Source organism: Mustela nivalis (assembly GCF_964662115.1).
Source record: "Mustela nivalis genome assembly, chromosome: 9".
Lineage (NCBI taxonomy): Eukaryota > Metazoa > Chordata > Mammalia > Carnivora > Mustelidae > Mustela > Mustela nivalis.
In genome coordinates this window covers 58,177,311-58,189,848 of record NC_139028.1, presented here as the reverse complement: position 1 = coordinate 58,189,848, position 12,538 = coordinate 58,177,311, and the positions used below count along the sequence as shown (strand labels likewise).

Here is a 12,538-nt window from a genome sequence, read left to right as displayed (position 1 = left end):
AAGCATTTCGACACTGCTAGATTTTCTGATGAGGGTAGGGTGGGGTGGTGGAAGTGTGATTTGCAACCATGTGTCAGAAGAAATACATCTATTTGAGTGAGGCTCACTGGCCCAGGTTCCATGTGGCAAAAGTTGTCTCCAGAAGAGAATTTTTCCCTCCACGTTACCACACTTGACCATTTTGGGAAAATGGCTGCTTTCTGAATCTGCTTAACACTTGTGAGGACCCCAAATTCAGAAAACCCTGGCTTTTTGTTCTTATACTAATGCTGACGATGCTCTAGTAAGCTAAGGTTTCTTTCTGCTCTTTTGCTTCCACATGGGGCACCAACAGGAGCTGGGGCCGTCCTTCAAGTTTAGCAGCTCCGTTTGTGACCCCACTAGAGGCTTCTCTTAAGTAAATAAAATGGCTAAATATGTAAGTACTGTCTGAGTAGATGGTACCTTTAAACTTGTAATTCCCAACATGATAATTTTATGAGTAAACCTATACATAATACATTATTCTCTTCTCAAATGAAAAAAAAAAAGGGTTTCTAAAGCTGCTGAGGGCATGACAATATGACATATACCGTTAGTGTACTAAGAAGTATCCACTGTTCTTCTTCAAACGTTGCCTTTCCCTTTGTTTGGATTGACATTTTTAGGGCACTGGTCTAATGCACCAGATAAAGACCTCTCAGCTACATACATACTTCCCATCTAATTTGCTGTTTAGAAATATGTATAGACAGAAATCAGAGGCATCGTCTGCCTGATGCGGAAGGATGTGTGGACTATACTAAACCAGAGGGTCTGACTCTATTTCCCCGGCTTTGTCATTTTAATGGCAGCTTAAAAGTAATTACATGTATGGCTCTCCTCCTGGTTTTCTAAGAGCCCCCCCACAAACATTGCTCACTTATTCCTTGTAACATTTCCAGCACGAAAGCTAAGTGGGTGGGTTATTATATTCCTTGTTTCACAGATGAGTCAACTGAGGATCAGAGAGTCTAGGTAACTTCTCTTCGTTACATGAAGAGGGAATGATTTGAATTCAACTCTGTCTGACTCTTCTGCAGAACTCACCCCCTTCCTGGGGGTGTGCTGGTATTCAGGGCATCTTCCCATGGTGTGGAAGAAGGAGCAGTGGACGGGAAGTCAAGCGACAGAGAGGTTTGCTCTGACTTGGCTGTGGGGCCTGAGGAGGTCAGAGACCTGCCCTGGGAATCTCAGCTCCTGCATTTATAGAACAAGGGGGCTGATCTAGGGACCATCTGGAAGGTCTCCCTCTTCTCAGATGCCCTACAGGAGGGCTCTAAACTCTAGGCAATGACAAAAGAAGTTTTTCATCTTGATTCTTAAATTTTATTTACTGCCTTTCAAGTATGTCATAGAAATCATATACATAAATACTTAAGGATTATGGCAGTATTTCTTAAAATACTCAGAAGGAGGCCAAGGACTGAAGTTTTACTTAAGTCTGACATTGCCATTGAAATGTTCACATTTATATCTTCTTCCCCAGTATGACTTAACTCCTTAATGGCCAAGTTGATAGTCCTGTCATGACTGTTCCCTCTCCCTGCTAGCATGTCCACTGCCCCCCACCTGCCGCCTCGCTTTCTCTACCTCAGGGACTACCACAGTGTCTGCTGCCCAGTAGTTACTCAATAAAGAGCTACAGTTTCATTTTGTTATTATTATATTCTTACTTAATTCTATCTAAGACCTCATAAAGCCATGAGGATTTTCCAACATGAGTTTAAAGAAGTATTAATAATTAATGCCTCCCATAATAAAGTAACTCTTTATGGTAACATAGTGAATCAGTATTATCACATAAGCAAACTATGCTCAGATAACAAGACAGATCAATTAAAAACAGGGCCACCTCCTAGGAAGATGTGAAGAGTTTCCACTGTGAAGGGGACTGAATAAATGGGCATGGCTGCTTTTCCAGGACACTTCTGACTTCCTGTAATTTAATTTTTTTTTTCAACAAAGGCAAATCATTAAATGTGCAATAGGATGTGATTCTACCTTTGTACCTTTGTTAGACTTTCATGTATCAAAACTCATTGGTCAGAAGAAGACAAATGCTTTCTCTCCATTTTGCCTGGAAGAAATTAGGTCCCTGTGATTTGGTGGCACCAGAGACTTGGGTGGACTGGCACACACACGATCCTCTGCGTTATCATGTGAGACCCAAAAGACATACTGCAAATCAACATCTATCCAAAGCTGTGAGGCAATGAGCGTCTGCCACGGGTGAAGTATTGTACTGTTTACAATAACCCTACAAGCTGACTCTTATCCTCATTTATAGGCAAGGAAAATAAGGCCCAAAGCCACACCACTAGGAACCAGCAGAGCAGAGTCAGACAGTGATCTGTTGAGCTCCAGAGTCCAAGCTCTTTCCACTACCTCTGAGCTGCTTGCGGCTAAGGGGCCCAGATCTCTTACTCCATACAGAATTCACTGGGTCCAAAATAAGCTAAAAACCATTGCCTCAAAATGACAGGGGAAATCAAGTTGGTCAGATGTGACCCAGAGCAAAGATCTAATTCAGAATCATTTGGTTTCCTATCTGCCACCTGAGACCACAGCCATATCCCTCCCGCGGCCAGGCTTGACGGGAAGCATGCACTTCACACACGCAGACATCCTCTCTCAGACTCACTTTTCAAGACCAGCATTTAGGAGGCCCTGCTGCCAAATGACTTCCCAGTTACTAACACTGAAAATCGCACTTGGTACATGACAGCAGAAACACCCGTGCCTGCTTACTCAAAATGCCTGTTCCCGGATTTTTCGCAGAACCCCACTCGCTAATCCGCCCTGCGCCTGCCTCTCCAGAACCCCGGGGCACGTCTCAAAAGCAAATGTTCAATTTGTTCTAATGATGCAAGAGGGAGAAAGAGCCTCTTGAAGGTTGATACCCGATAGCTACCTAGCTACCTGATAAAATTCATGGGCCTCATCCTTTGCCACAGCTCACGTTTTATTTTTATATTAAAAACAAACTCGAAAATGTTGCAAGTGAGTATCTGATCTCTGAATGAAAAAGCACTTCTAAGGATAATAATGGGAAGATATCACAATTAAAGATATCAGGAGATTGACTACATAAGGCTTAAATTTCTGCACATCAAAAATTCATTAAAAAATAAAAAGCAAATGACACTGAGGAAGTATTTTTGAGAAGTGACAAAGGCCTAGTATCTTTCTTAGAGATGACTCTTTTATGAATGGGTGGGAAGAAAAGGACAAGGGGCATGAATTCAGAGCAGAATAAAGACAAACGGCTAATAAATGTGAAATAGGACTACATCTCACTCATAGTCAAAGAAATGTACATTAAAACACAATTAAAGCACTAGTTTCTGTATATCAATATGTCACAGGTGAAAAAGAAACAAATTCCAGTGTTCATAAGCTTGTAGGATACTTTCACTTTTGTGGATTGATACATGCATACTTGCCTCTCATTATTGTTCCCCTTTGCATTTCTTTGACTACAAAAAATTTTTAAAATTGCAATTAATGCAATTAATTGCAATTGCAATTTTGACAATCCATACTAAGGAAATACTCAAAGATGGAAATATGAATTATGTCTGTTTAGCATAGCATTATTTACATTAACAAAAATTGGGGAGCAAGGAGACCTAAATGACTAAGAAAGAGGACTGGCTAAATGAAATATGATTCAGGTATCACCATGTAAGCACAAACACTGCCATAACAAAACACTATGATGACATTAGAACATGCTGGTGACATATATATACATTCATATGCACATATCCACAATATAATCTCAACTGCTTAAAATGTTTCCTTTGCATAGAACACACACAAAGATGAAGGAAATTCACAAGGGTGCTACAGTGATGATTTTGGGGTGGAAGAAATATGGTATTTTAGGTATCTTATTTTCTTCTTTACATTTAATATTTTCTATAAGAAAAATTGCCTGATCATCAAGAAAAAACTCCCCATATTTTAATCAACAGATCAGAAAAGAAAATATGTCAACAGCTTATGTTGGAGGCCCATCAAGAAAGTCTCAACACAGACCTTAGCCCCCAAGAGCTCCACACAGAGCCTATCACACAGAGCTGCTGCTGAGTCAGACTGGGGATCTTTAAGGGCCGGGGTATGAACTTCCTAGAGATAAGCCTTAACCAGAGCTGAAGTCAAGACAAGAGAATCGGAGGGTGCCTGTTTACCTCCATTACACCATGGATATGGTAACATGCAAAATGAGTTTTTTTTTTTTTAATTTTTAAAGATTTTTTAATTATTTATTTGACAGCGATCTCAAATAGGCAGAGAGGCAGGCGGAGGCCAGGGGGGATGGAGGCTCCCTGCATAGCAGAGAGCCCGACGTGGGGCTCGATCCCAGGACCCTGGGACCATGACCTGAGCCCTTAGCTGAAGGCAGAGGCTTTAACCCACTGAGCCACCCAGGTGCCCCACAAAAGGCGTTTTGATACTTACTAAAAGTGGGATGCGATGCCAGGTAGACATTTGCTACGGCAAAGGTAAAATGTCATTAGTTACAATTTGACTTGATGAGTAGAAATATGCTGTGCTGAAAAAGCACTATTACTTAATATAAAGATTATTTTTAGAACTGTAAAAATGTTTTACTTAATGTTATATACATACATCATTGGACATTTAGAAAATACAAAAAAACACAGAGAAGAAAAAAAAAAATTAGAGCCACTGTGTGATGATGACCACAATCCAAATTTTGTTGTATTTCTACACTTCAGATGGTATTTTTATTTTTATTGATTTTGTTTTACTCTTTTGTCTCTCCTTATAGTTGAAATAGTAATATAGCTTATTTCCTCAAGAAAGAACTTTTATTTTTTATTTTTTTTTAAAGATTTTATTTATTTATTTGACAGACAGAGATCACAAGTAGGGAGAGAGGTAGGCAGAGAGAGAGGAGGGCCCATTAAGCAGAGAGCCCGATGCAGGGCTCGATCCCAGGACTCGATCCCAGGACTCGATCCCAGGACTCTGAGATCATGACCTGAGCTGAAAGCAGAGGCTTTAACCCACTAAGCCACCCAGGCGCCCCAAGAAAGAACTTTTAAATTAACCTGTTGTTCCTTTGTTTTTTGCATGGGAGGAAAGATCATCAGAAAGTTAAGGGAACTGTAATTCATTAAGTGAGTGGGTGAGGGTGAGTGGGAGAGAGAAAAAGGAATGCTTATCCATACCGGGAAAGGAAGAGGCAGTCCAGCTTAGAGGTTTATAGAGAAATCCATAGGACAAAACTGACCAGCAAACACTACTGTAATAAATTTGAAAACACACAGTAGAGATACTTCTGTCACCTAACTTTGATTGGTATATTTGAAAAGACTTTGGAATTTTTTTTTCTCCTCTTTTGGAAACTGAGGCTTCAAGTTCGATACATTCATGAACTCCTATCCTCAGGACCAACATGAGGCAGGGAATCTAACTCATAATTTGAGGTTCTGAAGGGCATAACTTTCAAACCATCAAAATGGATACTCAATCCAAAAGGACGGAGAAAGACAAATACCAAATGATTTCACTTAAAAGTGAAATGTAAAAAACAAAACAGACAAACACACAAAACCCAAACAGACTCTTAAATACAAGAGAACAAACTGGTAATTGCCAGAAAGGATATGGGTGGGAGAATGAGTGAAATAGGTAAAGGGAATTAAGAGGTACATGCTTCCAGTTACAAAATAAATGAGTCATAGAGATGAAAAGTACAGCCTAGGGAATATAGTCAATAATATTGCAATAGCGTTGGTGACAGATGGTGAGTCCACTGATCATGGGGAGAACTGGGTAATATATAGAATTAGCGAATCACTACTTTGCACACTTGAAACTAACATGACATTGTATGTTAATGACACTTCAACAACAGAAAAAGAAGAACAGGGTCAATCATCATTTTTATGGTGGTTCCTATCCTAACCACCAATACTCAGTATTACGTGTTTGGGACCTTGATTGCCATACGTGGCCGTCATAGCCGGCAGAGTCTCCTCAGCCAAGGACATTTTATCCCCAAATTTCACTGCTCTCTTGCAAGGAGATTCTGGTCCTGAGATAAGTATTTGAGGATGGTGTTTGCAACATCACAGGAGTCTTGAGAAATTTCTAATATTTGAGTAGCATCCAGGGAATGTACTCACTTATCTCCACCCATCACTTTGAAAAACAAAGAGTGAACAAGAGTGAACAATGACACAAAAGAAGATGAGCAACGGGAAGCTTTTTTGCAGAGAAAACAGGGCCCCAGTATCAGGGAAACGATGTTAAAAAAGAGATTTCGATTTTGTTTGTTCTTTGAGGTCTTTGTTTTTATAATTAGGGATTCTGAATAATAAAGGCTAACATATTAATGGGTGCCATTTATCAAGTGCGTCAAACACTGTGTGAAAGCTCCTTTGTAGATATTATAATAGTTAATTCTCCAACAGCCCTTGTTTATTGCCCCCATTTCACAGATGGTGAAATTGGCCCATAGTAGAAAATAATAATAATGGAATTTAGATATGATGTCTTTTGTTTTACTGGTGTTTTGGCAGTGGATATCTTAATGCAGTCCTGTAGTTGCATCTATCATTTAGTTATAAAGGGATCATTTTGGTCTTTGATAATAAGCTGAGATTTCTTATTTGTTTTTACAACTCTCCCGGAAGTGTTTTGAGCAGTAGGATACTTTGTTAAAATGTGTTGTTTTCTTCATCTACTTTTGTAATGGCAATAGCCCACATGTATCTGATGTGACAGGCACTGCCTTCAATGTCTGGCATACATTAAGACGTTTAATTCTCACTGCAAGTCTGTTACAAGAAAAACAAACTAACAAAACCATTTTTCAAAGGAGGGAACTGAAGCCCAGGAAGGTTCAGTGGCAATGACCAAGACACCTAGCTACTAAGTGACGTAACCAAAATTTGTACCACCGTCAGCCCAGGAGTCTTCTCTGTTCCCTGAACTATCATTTCTATTTATCAGTGAGAACTTCTTACCATAGAATCACAGGATTTAGAGCACAAAGACATCTGAAAGAGCTTCTTACAATAAGGTATACAGATAAATGGGCCGAGAAGCCCAGAGAGGTCAGTAACTTGCCCTGAGCCACACAGCAGAGAAGGGTAGAGCAGACTAGTTCCCAATTCATTGTCAAAATAATTGGAATAACATCTGGCAAAGGATTCACAGTCATAAGTGGGAGTTTTGTTGGTAACTTCTTGCCTATCAATCTTTGAGCCCCTAGAAGTTCTAATTTGTTTGGCTTCTTCCTCTTATTCATTCCTTCCTGTCAAAGATCTTCAGTGATAATGCAATGACAAATGCTTTGCAAAGAAGCAGACGCCCTGGCTATTCCTATGTCCTCCTTCACGGGGCCTTATCCTTGTCCAAGGCCCAGAGCGGGACAGACCCACAGATGCCACTTAGGAGAACCAAGCATTGAGCACCCCACTTCCGAGAGTTGACAACTCGTAAGCCACTGAGATAAGATGGAGCTCCCATTCTCTCTCACATCTCCTTTCCTCTACCCTCTGTGACAGTGAGTCAGTGCTCCGAATCCCTGGGTTGGAGCACAAGAAAACTAGAGATGAGGTCTAGACTTCAGCTTCAGCACTGATGTTGGTAATGACTGCACTGGGAACTCTGCACGGCCCATGTCACTTCATGCCCACTTGCGCATTTCCCCAGGGAAAAAGTGTAGCAATAAATGGCAGCTTGACCTTTCTGCTCAGCCCCCTTGGCTGTGCTTAGGGACATCTCTGACTCCCTTAGAGCTTGCAAGAATTGGCTGGAGAACAGTCCTTGACTCAAAAACTGAAAAATATACTTAACACTGCATTGATTTTCCATATAATTTTATAAGCACAAACATTCTCTTTCATTTCCCGACAAACAACTATATTCCCCAAAGTGTCCAATAAAACTCAGTAATTTGCACATCACTATCTTTGTCAGTGGCTGTTGTTTGGAGTTAGTCACGGAGGCCAAGGTCTGTCCCCTCCAGCCTCCACCCTCTTCCACTCTCCTCCTCTAACAAGCCACAAAGTTGAGCTGAGCGAGTGGGGGTGGGTATGGAAATAGCTATGTAGACCTTCCAGCCTCTGTTCAAAGCCCTTTCTGGAAAAATACAGTGTTTTCAAGCAGAGATGAAAGATGTCACACCGAACACTACTGTATAGCCTCCTCAACTCTCGAGTTTATGTGGACTGCACAGGTCCCCTCCCCAGCCTCTCAGGGACAACTCTGGGTGCATGGGCAGAGCTGAGATGAGTAATTCAATGACTGACAAAAGTCTGAGGCCAGTGAGTACCTGACCTTCCAGTGGCCGGCATTACTCTAAGGTTGCATCATAAGACAAGCAATGACAAGAGTGAAAATTGAAAGTGGGAAGTCCTGGGAATCTTTCTGCTGTGCCCTCCCATCGTCCCCGCCCCAATCCAGTAGCAGAATGAAGTCTTCCTCTTACCTGTCATTCCTAACTTCCAGGACAGCCTTTCCTCCTAATCGACCTCTTTCTTAGCTTTGAAACAGCAACCCACATTGAACGTGGCAGCAAAGAAACAAAGAGGAAGGTGATTCTCACCCAGAAGTCTGGTCTCCTCCTGGTCCTTTGGAAACGCAGTCCTCCTCCAGAGATGGGGCACTGGGGTTGCCAAGGGGACCTGAAATACCGGTTTGCCACGGTCCTGAACGCCTCAGCTCCCAGGGCCAAGAGGGGAGAAGGTGTCAGTCACTCAAACCCTGCCTTGGCTCAGATTCTGAAGTGGAGAAAAAAGAAGCAAAGGAGAGCATCCGTCAGCGATGGGCAAGTGGGGGCATTAGTGGGCGTTAGTTAAGACCCTGGGCTCTTTGGCAAGAAGCTTTGCGGCTCTTTCAACCTGGACGGAGCCAGGACCTCAGGGCTGCTCTTGTCGGGAAGCCTGTGGTCTCGCTCAGCGCCTAGGTGTTTTCCCCTCCCTCTTTCCCTGAGCCCTGGCACTGGGGAGCGTGGAGCGGCTCAGCCTGTTGTAATCGAACATGTGAGTTGCTGCCCGTTGCGAAGATATTGCAGCAGACTCTTCATTAAAGGAGGCTGTTCTTGGATGCTAAGAATCAACTTCCTTGCCTGTGGTTGCCTGCTTGTGCTCTGGGCTGGGTGTGGAGTGCCCTGCTAGGTGGAGTGTGGAGCAAGGGGAAGGGGATGAGCCCAGCCATGAGGCCAGCCTGAGACAGCTCCCACCTGCTGAAGCCAGCGGGCTCCTCCTGACCAGCTTGGCACCGGATTCTTAGGAGATGTGGCAGATGCCCCAGGGGACTCCCAGCAAAGGTATTCTCCATGCACAGAAGGGCACCAACCCTCAGCCCCACCCTCAGACCTTTAGCCTCAAGTCGAATGCTGCCTTTTGGGATTTCAACTGGTGCTCTGAATCTTAGGTTTTCTGATCATGGGGCACACTCAAGGGGGCTGGGCACTCCTGGGGGAAATAAGGAAGGGATTCGTTCACCCCGATTTGGGGGCTCCTTCATTCATTCATTCATTCATTCATTCCTGCATGTCTGCCTTCTCCAGTTCATTCCTGTATTCATCCATTCACTCCTCGTGTTGCTGTTTCCTTTACGTATTAATTCATTCATTCATACCCATTCATTTCTCTAGTCAGCATTCATTCCCTCCTCTGGGTATTTATTGAATCACTAATTCACACACTTATTGACATATCCATTCTTTCACTTACGACTCATCCATGCCCTCCATCACCGTGTGTGCATTCACTTTGTCTTCCATCCTTCCATGCACCCATTATTCATTTCCGGATTCACTTATTCATAGATGTGTTGCCTATTGATCTATACGTGCATTTGTTATTTAGCTCATCTCCCTCTGAACACACATCCTAAGTGCCTACTGTGTGCTTGGCACTGTGGAGAATGTGAAGGAAAAAGAATCAGGCACCCCTCTTGGCTCCAAAGAATCAAGGTTTGTAAGGAACAATAACAAAAAGAGAAAAGGCCTGGATGCTAAGAGGGGAGTTGAAGAACATTGGAGAAAGATACCACAGAGACTTGAAGGGCTTAGGGTGGGGGGCAGCTTGAACACTGGAAAGAGCCCTGGACTTGGATTCAGTCTCACTGACACCTTGCCTCTCGCTCTGCCACTTAGTGTGGCTTTGCTCTAGTTAATTCACCTCTTTGTGCCTCAGTTTTCTTACCTGTAAAGTGGGGAGAAGGAATGCTTACCTCACCAGTGTTTGAGAAGACCAAATGAAGTATTTGGTGTCAAGTGCCTCATGGGGCGGTGGGGGTGGGGGAAAATGCTCAGTAATTACTCATTTGCTTCCTCCTTCCCCTCCAAATTTCTTTCCCAAACTTTTGTCAGCAATAACTTTTACCTTCTCTGGGGGTGGGGTGGGGTGGAGGATGGTGAGGAAGGGAGAAGCTGGAGAACGGCATTAGCAGGCACTGGGAGCTGGTCTGAGGGGCTAGAGCCAGAAGTGAATCCAGAGAGGTTTCTAGACCTTCCCTGGGGGCCCTGAGAAAGGCTGAGAGAAACTGTCAAATACTCTTTCAAATGTAAAACCTGCCTGGTGAATTGGCCAAAGGAATCTATTAACACAGGATTTGCTCACTCTTCCTTGGGTGAAAGGGGATTTGATTAAGCACAGAGTGGGGAGGGGCCTGGCTGGAGGAGTGCAGGGTAGATCCCAGCAGGTCAGTAGTCTGAGGGGGAGGGGAGGGAGCTGCGCACTCTCCTGTCCAGACCTTGGGTAGCCGCTGCATGTACCTTTACAGAGGCCTCGTGAGCCATGTATGATTACAAATGAGAAAACTAAGAGGTTTAGCGGTTTGCTCAAGGTCAAAGTTAGTGAGTGGTTGAAGCAGAATTTAAATGCAGTTCTATCTGATTCCAAAACCTCTGCTTTTATCCACCATAACATGCTCTCCCGTGAAGGTTTCTACCCTCTGTGGACGTTTTTCTTAAGGCCCATCTAATTAGGGTTTCAACAGCCATTGTCCAGAGGATTTCTTCCTTCCTTTTCTAACAGAAACTTGAAATGTGAACAGAAGTAGGCCAAACCTTCAAGGGAATAAATGAAAATTTTTCTTTTGGAGTCCTATACAATACGTGTATACAGTATATATTGTTTTCATTTTTATTTAAAAATATTTTTAGCACTGGGCACACGAAAATATGACCACGAAACACAAAGGGCTTCATGGTTTCCCATTATGCTCCAAGGTAGGGGGCCTGGGTCTGTGGCTGTCTTGGCAGGACTGGTTTCATAGCCCAGGCCCGCCTGTGAGGAAAAACGAATAATGTGGCAGGTCCGGAGCTGCTATTCCAGCTGTATGACTGCAGTGACGGCTACTTGGCGTCTGCCCCAAATTCCTGTTGGAGTCCAAACTCCCAGTGTCCTAGAATGTGACTGCATTCGGAGACAGGATCTTCACAGAGTTTATTTAGCTAAAATGGGTCCTGATCCAATCTCACTGGTATTCTTGTAAGAAAAGGTGATTAGGACCCACAGGGAGACCCCAGGCTGCACTCAGATAGACGACCCTGGGAAGCGGCAGCAGGGGCCTTGTCCATGCCTTGATCTTGGACTTCCAGCCCCAGAACTGTGAGGAAATGGCCTCTGTTGTTTAAGCCATGGGTATGTGGTGTTTGTTATTGCAGCCCTCACAGAGGAGGACAGAGAGGGAGCACTGGAGCAGCTGCAGTGGCCAGGGTCACTGGGGGCCAGAGGGACTTGGGGAGTCAGGGACAGTGTCTGTCCCCAAGGTGCAGGGAAGTCCTCCATTCATAACTACTACAACCATTGAGTCCCCTACAGCCTTGAGTCCCCCAGAGTCTGTCTGGCAGGAGTCAGGAGGAAGGGCCTTAGACCAGGAGACCCACTGCTGCACTGTGAGGGAGAGGGGCATATGAGCTCTGTGTGGCTTCCCCACAGGGGCTCAGATTTGAACTTGGAGGAAGGGTGAGGTGAAGACTCCCTAAAGAAGGCGGAGGACTGAGCACAGGGGCTAGCTTTATCCCCTCTGAAGAGCAACTAAAACCAGGGAAGTCATTCACTTGTTTGATTTTGCTTGAAAGGTGTGATCTGATGAAAATAGGGAGAATGGGAGAGAAGAGAGGAGCCTTTGAGCAGCTGGCAAGTACATGACAACAGACTGGAGAAAGCCTGGGCCCGAGTCAGTGGTGGGGAAAGCTCCAAGTCGGCCTGATTTCCCTGGCACAACCTGCAGAAGGCCAGGGACTGGAAGCTCCAGGTACAGCTGGAACTGAGGGGAGGGGAAGGGAAGGGAGGGGGTAGATCCTTCGACCCTTTCCCTTGCTTCACATTTCTGGGAGATTACCCTTCCTCCCTGTCCCAGCAGAAACCAGAGATTTACCTTCTAGAGAGAATGAGTGTTCAGCGGAGTTTCTCTGGACTGAAGGACTCCAGATAGTTGAGGCAGGGGACTCTGAACACAAAGACACTGAGCACCTATCTGCTGACCCAAAGTCAACGCCATGCTCATACCCATCCCC

The 12,538-nt window shown here is 44.0% G+C and overlaps 1 protein-coding gene across 1 annotated transcript in view; it reads right to left on the bottom strand.

Annotated features, from left to right (window-relative positions):
* TENM4 (teneurin transmembrane protein 4) overlaps nucleotides 1-8,627 on the bottom strand; it is a 753,030-nt gene extending 744,403 nt beyond the window's left edge. The window contains exon 1 of the mRNA XM_082749583.1: nucleotides 8,612-8,627. The gene's annotated coding sequence lies outside the window, so the exon portion shown is untranslated. The remainder of the gene's footprint in view (nucleotides 1-8,611) is intronic.
* Nucleotides 8,628-12,538: the final 3,911 nt, after the last annotated feature.